This window comes from Lipotes vexillifer, unplaced genomic scaffold (assembly GCF_000442215.2).
Source record: "Lipotes vexillifer unplaced genomic scaffold, Lipotes_vexillifer_v1.1 scaffold129, whole genome shotgun sequence".
Taxonomy (NCBI): Eukaryota; Metazoa; Chordata; class Mammalia; order Artiodactyla; family Lipotidae; genus Lipotes; species Lipotes vexillifer.
In genome coordinates, this window is record NW_006777287.1 from 3,249,451 (window position 1) to 3,260,062 (window position 10,612).

Sequence of the window (10,612 nt, forward strand, 5' to 3'; positions counted from 1 at the left end):
CTGGAAATCTAATAACATTCAGGATGTATGTAGTAAGACCAGGAAAGTGCCTTGCATCAGCTTCAGGTCTGGACCCTGGAGTAGTTTAGAGGATTACAAACAGAACAGTTCCATCTATCAGCATTCTCTATGTTAAGAAACAAGCATGTATTGAATGTCTACTACTATGTTCTGGGTTCTGAGCTAGGCTATGGGACTACATAACGGAGTCACTGTCTCTGCCTGCAAGAAATTTCCAATATAGTTAGAGAGACAGGTGTATCAATCCAGACATGGAATATGAGAATTTCAGTGTTATTGCCATCTGTGGGGAGAACTTGTGAGAGATGAGGCCAGAAAGATGATCTGGGATGAGATGAACCATGAATGCAGAGAGAATCCTCAAAATATTTAAAAACCAGAACATCAACTTGAGGATATGGGGAGGGGGAAGGGTAAGCTGTGACAAAGTGAGAGAGTGGCATCGACATATATACACTACCAAACGTAAAATAGATAGCTAGTGGGAAGCAGCCACATAGCACAGGGAGATCAGCTTGGTGCTTTGTGACCGCCTGGAGGGGTGGGATAGGGAGGGTGGGAGGGAGGGAGACACAAGGGGAAAGAGACATGGGAACATATGTATATGTATAACTGATTCACTTTGTTATAAATTAGAAACTAACACACCATTGTAAAGCAATTATACTCCAATAAAGATGTAAAAAAATAAAAATAAAAAATAAAAACCAGAACATCAGGAGCACTGACCAAGCAGAACAGATGCAGATCAACACACGAAACAGTGTCCTCCAGGCTCCCTGCTGTGCTGGGCACTATCCCTTTAGTTGCTGGGTCTTGCGGAGGTTAAAAATGGGTCCAGGAGTGGGGAACAGGGCAGAAGGAGGGATCTTGAGGGGACAAAGAGGAGCAGCTGGTATTAAAATATTCCACAATTTTAACAAGAGGTGTGACTATATCAGTGTCCTGCTTCAATGTCATGTGAAGGAACATGTATGTTACCTTGTGGGCATCCAGGAGCCCAGGAATTCCATGTGGGTTGGAAAGGGCACTTTAGCAGCAGTATGGAGGATGGACTGGATTGGGGCAGCATGCAGCCAGGGAGACAAGTAGAAACGCTTTGCAATACACCAAGGAAGATAGATAACAGGGCTTACTGCAGTGGCAACAGGGCATGTATTTCTGTAAGCATGCTCAAAGATGTTTGCACAAATCCCCATCTCTATATACCACCTTTGTTCCTAAGAGTTCTCCAGTCTTTTTGCTGTCATGGCTCCAATATCCTAGCCCATTGCAAGCTTATACATACAAACACATATACACAAATACATACACGTGTACACTTGTGTGACAGGCCCTGTTTAAGTATACACACTCAACTAGTGGCTGGCAGGCTATAATTATGGCAAGTAAGAGGCCTGCCAAGAAAAATTCATTTAAATACTGATGTCATCCTATTCCCAGATGCAGGAGAGTGGCTGCAGTATAAACATCTACCTTCGCGATACCAACCTATGTTATGGATCGTCCTCTCTAATTTTCCAAGCATAGTCACAAAATTATCTCATTTGTTTTCTTAACAATGGTCCTGGGAGGTGGATAGGACTGGTATTATTTAGTTCCAATGTATAGATAGGGAAACTGAGGTTTGGAAAGAAGGTCACTTGTAATGGGTCGGTGGTACCACTAGGACTAAGATGCCTTTTGCCTCTTGTCTCTGTTTTGTTCTTCTGCCTCTGTCTCCTATTTCTCTCAACCTTCCATGTGGCGGCCTCCTTCAGAATAATTCCTGATCATTCTTGCTCCCACGTCCTGCAAACAAATACTAATTCTAATGCACATTGCTAAGAGAGTACTGTGGATGACTCAGGGTCTCCAACCCTGTCCTCCACGGCCCTGCTCAAGTCTTACCATCCCCTCCAGGAAATCTGCCCTGGGACACCAGTTCAGTAACCTCAACCCCTTCTCCTTTAATATTTAGTCTGTATATTGCCTTAGTGCTTTCTTTATTCTCTCCTATTGTGTTCTGATTTCTCCATCTGTGACTTCTGGTTCCCTGGCTTCTTTTTTCTCCCTGCCTAGCACAAGGCTTGGCACACAAGAGAACACTTAATAAAGCATTGTTAATGAATAGCTGGATCCAATAGAGCCTTACTCTGGCATTGTAATGCCTGAAATTCCCAGTTCACAACAAAGCACTCTGAATGTGTGTGTGTGTGTGTGTGTGTGTGTATCCATGCACCACTCATCCAGTGACCCTGAGGATAACTAAATCAATGCCTTCAAAGTGCAGCATCAGCACATAGTTACTGTACATTCCAGTAGGAATTGAAGCAAGGCAACTTTTTTCCCTCTAATTTTTTAAAAAATAAATATTGCTCTGGTTCCAAGTGGTATATTTTTGACATCTTGTGTACATTTCTGAAATAGAGTCCAGATGAGAAATGAGCTCGTGTATGTCCATCTCAACCGGAGAACAGTAGATTCCTATTCATGGACAATTTCATTTCTGAAATCCCAATTGCAGAAAAAAGCCTAGGGAGCAGGTTGCAGGAAAGAACGAGGCCAATGTGGAATGACTGCTTGACAATCTCTTTGAGGCTTGAGGATAAGAGCAGGGCATGAGGAAGAGAAGAAAGAGGCACTAGATACTTGCAAAACACCCTTTAGATATGAGGGTGGCCAAAGGCAGGTGAACCTCAAGAAGAGAACTAGGTAAAGCAGGTCCCAGAGAACACCACCCACTAGTTTGCCTGGAGGGAAGTGCCTCCATAGAGTCCCAACTGAGAATGAAGGAATAATTTTTCTATCTCTTTTATAACGTGTAACATTGCCCAAGTACCTACCATGTACTAGGTACTGTTCTTGGCACTTATAAACATCAACTACTTTGTACTGTTGGGATTCACATTCTGATTTTACAGGTGAGGAAACTGAAGCTCAGAGAGAAATTAAGTCATTTACCTGTCATCACACAGTCTGGCTGACTGCATATTCTGCGTTCTTTCCATTGCACCACTCTGCCTTCCTCAGGTATATTCAGTGAGCTCTGGCAACAAGAAAAAAGCTGAAAACCACTCCCAATGAGCACTTGGTCTTAAATGATGAGTGAGACATCGTCTAATGGAGAAAAAGAGGAAAATGGTATTCATTCCTGGCTGAAGGAATAGCAGATGCAAAGGGGCCGATGAAGGAAAGAAAAAAGCACATTCGGGAAAATGGTAAATAGTTTTGTGGGGTTACTTGAGAGTGAGTACAGGTGATGAAACACGAGGCTAGAGCAGTTGAGGCCAGTTTATAAAGGGTCTCATCTATCATGTTAAGGAATGTGGTTTTCTCTCTGAGGAGATAAAAAATACTAGAAGAGAGGGAGTAGAGATCATACCTCTGTTTTAGAAAGAACACCGAGGCAGCCATGTGGGCAGACAGTTTGGAAGAGGCACTGACTGGCTGCAAGGAGACCAAGTTGGGAATGTGTGGTAACAGTCAAGGCGAGAGTCAGGATGGTGAAACAAATGGAGGCCCAGCTCATAAAATGCTGCCTCCAGAACAGTCATTGCAAGTCAGCCTCAGTCTAACTTCAAAGCTTGGATTCCAGGCTTTGCAGCATCTACCCCCACAGCCCTTAAACACTGCGTGTGTTGCTTTGGCCTCAAAACTAGTAACAAGTCTTGTTTTGTCCCTTGGGGCCTTGCCATTTGTCTCCATCTTCTAAGCTGGTGGCTTTGTAGCTCCCCTGAGCCTAGCCTAGCCCAGCAGTCTGGGGAGGGAGGAGAGAAGTCAGGTAGGCTCCAAGCAGAAAGGGCCCTGATGAACACATGTTTCACGTTCCCCACATTGCATGGCAATTCAAAACCAAACCCTATGGGATTGTTTTCTTAAAGATTTGGGATGGGTTTGGGGCTTCTTCTCTTTCTTTCTTTTTCTTCTTTTTTTATTATGTGTGTTTCTGGACTGCAAATATTTCCTCTGTCCTTGAGTTAAGTAATAGCAGAGGGTGAGAGAAAATGAAAATTTGCAGCAATGCAGAAAAGATGTTTCTGGAAAAGTCCAGAGGAGGGAAGGAAATCCAGTGTGGGGGCTCATAGCAATGTTCAGAGAAGGCCAGAGAATGTGGCTGTGGAGGGGTGGCAGTGGGGTTTCAGCTAGGGCAAGTGTATAGAAGTCAGGCAAAAGCCTACCTAAGGGACATGGCCCCTGACATGCAGGCTAGTTGCAGCCCTTGGCTCCTCTGCAATCAGCACTCAGATTGATTTTGCTCTAGTCATCAGCAGCTGTATAGCACCAGCACAGACTGCAAGGTGTGGGCTCTTCCTGTTAACCATGGAAATTAAAGCACAAAAATGAACCAAAAGCACTTTACAGGTAAAGGCAGCCAACAATGCACTCCTCAGAAGCCCATGCTCCCCAAGAACTGGAGGATCTTACAAAAGCCTCCCAGGCTTCCCTCTATATATAACTGTACAATTCTGAAATGGAGCCTAGATGAGAAGCCAGGTCATGTGTATGTCTTTCCCAGTCTGAGAACAGTAGATTCCTACTCATGGACAACTTTATTCTTGAAATTCCAATTGTATAAAAAAGACTACTGGAAAATAGATAACTAACAAGGACCTACTGTATAGCACTGAGGACTATACTCAGTATTTTTTAATAACCTATAAGGGAAAAGAATCTGAAAAAGTATATACATATGCATAGTATTTATACACACACACACACACACACACACACACACATATCTGAATCACTTTGCTATACACCTGAAACTAACACAACATTGTAAATCAACTATACTGCAATATAAAAAAAGACTAGTGGAACAGGTTTTATTTTATTTTCCATCTCACTCCCTTTCTATCATTTCCCTTAAGACATAATGAGAGAGCCTCCGTGGCGCAGCGCACTCCCCACCGGCCGTAGCCTGACACGCCACGCGGCCCTCCAGTCTCCCCGGCTGCCTCCCCCAGGCATGGCCCAGGGCCTCGCCTCACTATGGCAGCAGCACGGCACAGCACCCTTGACTTCATGCTTGGCACCAAAGCTGATGGTGAGACCATTCTGAAAGGCCTCCAGTCCATTTTCCAGGAGCAGGGGATGATGGAGTAGGTGCACACCTGGCAGGACCATGGCTATTTAGCGACCTATGTAAACAAAAACGGCAGCTTTGCCAATTTGAGAATTTACCCGCATGGATTGGTGTTGCTGGACCTTCAGAGTTACGACGGTGATGCGCAAGGCAAAGCAGTTGACAGTCTTTTGAACAAAGTAGAAGAAAGAATGAAAGAATTGAGTCAGGACAGTACTGAGCAGGTGAAGCGATTACCGCCCATAGTTCGAGGAGGGGCCATTGACAGATACTGGCCCACTGCAGATGGCCGCCTGGTTGAGTACGACATAGATGAAGTGGTGTATGATGAAGACTCACCTTACCAGAACATTAAAATTTTACACTCAAAACAATTTGGAAATATTCTCATCCTCAGTGGGGATGTTAATTTGGTGGAAAGTGATCTGGCGTATACCCGGGCCATAATGGGCAGCAGCAAAGATTACACTGGCAAAGATGTACTGATTCTAGGAGGCGGAGATGGGGGTATATTATGTGAAATAGTCAAACTGAAACCAAAGATGGTCACTATGGTACAGATTGACCAAATGGTGATTGACGGATGTAAGAAGTACATGCGAAAAACATGTGGTGATGTCCTAGACAATCTTAAAGGAGACTGCTATCAGGTTCTAATAGAAGACTGTATTCCAGTACTGAAGAGGTATGCCAAAGAAGGGAGAGAGTTTGATTATGTGATTAATGACTTGACAGCTGTTCCAATCTCCACATCTCCGGAAGAAGATTCCACATGGGAGTTTCTCAGACTGATTCTTGACCTCTCAATGAAAGTATTGAAACAGGATGGGAAATATTTTACACAGGGGAACTGTGTCAATTTGACTGAAGCCCTGTCACTCTATGAAGAACAGCTGGGGCACCTGTATTGTCCTGTGGAATTCTCGAAGGAGATCGTCTGTGTCCCTTCATACTTGGAATTGTGGGTATTTTACACTGTTTGGAAGAAAGCTAAACCTTGAAAATCAATTTCCCCTAATTATGTGTGCTGCAAATAGCCTTCCTGACCTTCATATGCTGTACATGACATCGAAAGGAGTCAGGCAATTAATTGTGAATTCCTTCAGGTTTCCTTTTTTTAATTATTTTTTAATTTAAAAATCAAATGGAAAATGTATATTTTGATGAACTAGGGTGTTATTTTTTTGAAGGATGATTAGACAGCACAGTGAAGGCTGCTAAGTGCACTGAACCTCTAGAATGTGATTTTTGTTTTTGTTTTTGTTTTTCTGTGTGGGCTTCTTTTGTTTCAGTTTTGGTAGACTTCGAATTTGATTGTTTGGAGGAATGAACATCATTGTTTTCTTCTGGAGGGAAGCTCTTGACGGGAGTTTCTTTTCCCCCCAAATTGACATAGGTATTAAAATTTGGTGCTTATAAGGAAAGACTTTAAAAAATGAATAGCAGGGCTTCCCTGGTGGTGCAATGGTTGAGAGTCCGCCTGCTGATGCAGGGGACGTGGGTTCGTGCCCCGGTCCAGGAGGATCCCACATGCCATGGAGTGGCTGGGCCAGTGAGCCATGGACGTTGAGCATGCGTGTCCAGAGTCTGCGCTCTGCAAAGGGAGGGGCCACGGCAGTGAGAGGCCTGCGTACCTCAAAAAAAAAAAAAAAAAAAAGAATAGCAATGCTTCGATTAAAATTACAAATGAGAAAAAAAAAGATATAATGAGAAAGTACAGTTGAAGTCTTCCGTCAATGTGTAGCATTTAGGGGAACAATTATTTATAATTTTTAATGAATAGCTTTGTTGAGATACAATTTGTATACCGTAAAATTATCATACCATAAAATCCATCCATTTTAAGTATATCTCAAAGGTTTTTAGCACATTTATAGAGTTATGCAACCATCACCACCACATCTAATTTTAGAACATGTTAATACCCCCAAGAAAGAAACTGAGCTCATATTCAGTCAGTCCATGTTCCTACCCACAGTCCTAGGGAACCACTAATCACTTTGTGTCTCTATAGATATCCCTTTCTTATAAATGGAATGATAAAATGTATGGTCTTTTGTGCCTGGTTTCTTTCACTTAGTATGTTTTTGTGGTTCCATCCATATTGTGGCATGTATCAGTGCTTCAATTATCTTTATTGCCAAATAGTATGCCATTATATGATGTATAATAGTTCGTTTATCTAGTCACCATTAATGGACATTTGGGCATTTCTGCATTTTGACTATGAGGAATGATGCTGCTAAGAATATTCATGTACAAGTTTTTGTGTAGACATATGTTTCCATTTCTTTTGGGTAGATATCTAAGAGTAGAATTGCTGGATCATATGGTAATTGACCATAGATGTATGATTTTATTGCTGACACTAAATTCTATTCCATTTATCTATATATGTCTTTCCTTATGCCAGTACCACATTGTCTTGATTACTGTAGCTTTGTACTAAGTTTGAATTTAAGGGGTGTGAGTCCTCCAACTTTGTTCTTCTTTTTCAAGATTATTTTGGCTAGACAGGGTACGTGCAATTCAATATGTATTTTAGAATTAACATTAAATGGATATGAATGCATGAAATGAATATTCAGCTTGTCCATTTCTGGAATATCTTCAAATCAATCAATATGAAAAACCACATTAACAAATTGAAGAGTAAAAAATCATATGATCATCTCAGTAAATGCAGAAAATTCTTTTGACAAAATCCAACATCCATTTATGATAAAAAACTCTCAAGAAAGTAGGTATAGAAGAAACATACCTCAACATAATAAAAGTCATATATGACAAGCCCACAGCTAACATCATACTTGATGGTGAAAAGGTGAAAGCACCTCCTCTAAGATCAGGAACAAGATAAGGATGCCCACCCTTGCTGCTTTTATTCAATATAGTATTGGACATTATAGCCATAGAAATCAGACAAGAAAAAGTAATAAAAAGGATCCGAATTGGAAAGGAAGAAGTAAAATTGTCACTGTTTGCAGATGACATGATACTATACATAGAAAATTGTAAAGATACTACCAAAAAACGACTAGAACTCATTAATGAATTGGGTAAAGTTGCAGGATACAAAATTAATACCCAGGACTCTGCTGCTTTTCTATACACTAACATAAACTAGCAGAAATAGAAATTAAGAAAACAATCCCATTTATAATTGCATCCAGAAGAATAAAATACCTAGGAGTAAATCCAACTAAGGAGGTAAAAACCTATATTCAGAAAATGACAAGGCACTGAGGAAAGAGATTTAAGATGACACAAATACATGGAAAGATATACCATGCTCGTGGATTGGAAGAATTAGCATTTTTCAAATGACCATACTACCCAAGGCAATCTACAGACTCAATGCATTCCCTATCAAAATACCAATGGCATTTCTCACAGACCTAGAACAAGTAATTCTAAACTTTGTACATAAACACAAAAGACCCCTAATAGCCAGAACAATCTTAAGAAAAAAGAATCAAACAGGTTTCAAACTATATTACAGAGCTACAGTAATCAAAACAGTATGGTACTGGCACAAAAACAAAGAGATAGATCACTGGAACTGAATACAGCCCAGAAATGAACCCACACTTAAATGGTCAATTAAGTTATGACACAGGAGGCAAGAACATACAGTGGGAGAAAGTCTCTTTGATAAATGATGTTGTGAAAACTGGACAGCTATAAGCAAAAGAATAAAAATGGGGCACCTTTTTACAAAATACAAAAATAAACTGAAAATGGATTAAAGACTTAAATTTAAGACCTGAAACTACAAAAGTTGTAGAAGAAATCATACACTTATGCTCTTTGTTATCAGTCTCAGAAATATTTTTTTTTGGATCTGTCTCTTCAGGCAAAGGCAACAAAGCAAAAATAAACAAATGGACCTATATCAAACTAAAAAGCTTTTGCACAGTGAAGGAAACCACCAACAAAACAAATAGGCAGTGTACTGAATGGGAGGAGATATTTATAAATGAAATATCCCATAAGGGGTTAATATTCAAAATATATAAAGAACTCACACAACCCAATAAAAAAAAGCTGATTAAAAAATGAGCAGGGGATCTGAATAGACATTTTTCCAAGGATGACATATGGCCAACAGGCACATGAAAGATGCTTAACATAACCAATCAAATCAACATGCAAATCAAAACCACAATGAGATATTACCTCACACCTGTCAAAATGGCTATTATCAAAAAGGAGAGAAAAAAGAAGTGCTGGAGGAGATGTGGAGAAAAGGGAACCCTTGTGCACTGTTGGTATGAATGTAAATTTGTTTGGCCACTATGAAAAACAGTATGGAGGTTCCTCAAAATATTAAAAATAAAAATATCATATGATTCAGCCGTTCCACTTGTGGGTATTTATTCAAAGAAATTGGAGACACTAATTCGAAAAGATATGTGCACCCCACCCCATGTTCACTGCAGCATTATTTACAATAGCCAAGATATTGTAAGTGTCCATTGATAGATAAATGGATAAAGAAGATGCTTTTGCAAATATTTTCTCCCAGTCTGGTGGCTTGTCTTCTCATTCTCTTGACAATGTCTTTTGCATAGCAGAAGTTTTAAATTTTGAATGAAGCCCAGCTTATAAATTATTTCTTTGATGGATCATGCCTTTGGTGTTTTATCTAAACATTCATCACCTTACCCAAAGTCATTTAGGTTTTCTTCTATATTATCTTCTAGGAGTTTTATAGTTTTACATTCCACATTAAGTCTATGATCCATTTTGAGTTAATTTTTGTGAAGGGTATAAAGTCTTTGTCTTGATTTTTTTTTTTTGCATGTGGATGTGCAGTTGTTCCAACACCATTTGTTGAAAGGACTATCTTTGCTCTATTGTATTGCCTTTGCTCCTTTGTCAAGAAACAGTGAGCTACAATATCAAAAAAACCAAAAAACCCAATCCAAAAATGGGCAGAAGACCTAAATAGATATTTCTCCAAAGAAGATATACAGATTGCCAACAAACACATAAAAGAATACTCAACATCATTAATCATTAGAGAAATGTAAATCAAAACTACAATGAGATATCATCTCACACCGGTCAGAATGGCCATCATTAAAAAATCTAGAAACAATAAATACTGGAGAGGGTTTGGAGAAAAGGGAACCCTCTTGCACTGTTGGTGGGAATGTAAATTGATACAGCCACTATGGAGAACAGTATGGAGGTTCCTTAAAAACCTAAAAATAGAACTACCATACGACCCAGAAATCCCACTACTGGGCATATACCCTGAGAAAACCATAATTCAAAAAGAGTCATGTACCAAAATGTTCATTGCAGCTCTATTTACAATAGGCAGGACATGGAAGCAACCAAAGTGTCCATCAACAGATGAATGGATAAAGATGTGGCACATTTGTAGTGAGGTGGAGGGACCCAGAGTCTGTCATACAGAGTGAAGTAAGTCAGAAGTCAGAAAGAGAAAAACAAACACCGTACGCTAACACATATATATGGAACGTAAAAAAAAAAAAAAAAAAAACCTAGTGG

General features: G+C 40.1%; 1 protein-coding gene and 1 pseudogene across 1 annotated transcript in view; one reads left to right on the plus strand and one right to left on the minus strand.

Annotated features, from left to right (window-relative positions):
- SHROOM4 (shroom family member 4) overlaps positions 1–10,612 on the minus strand; it is a 217,442-nt gene that overhangs the window by 135,400 nt on the left and 71,430 nt on the right. The gene's annotated exons all lie outside the window — the stretch shown is intronic.
- LOC103086048 (spermine synthase pseudogene) lies at positions 4,996–6,090 on the plus strand (annotated as a pseudogene).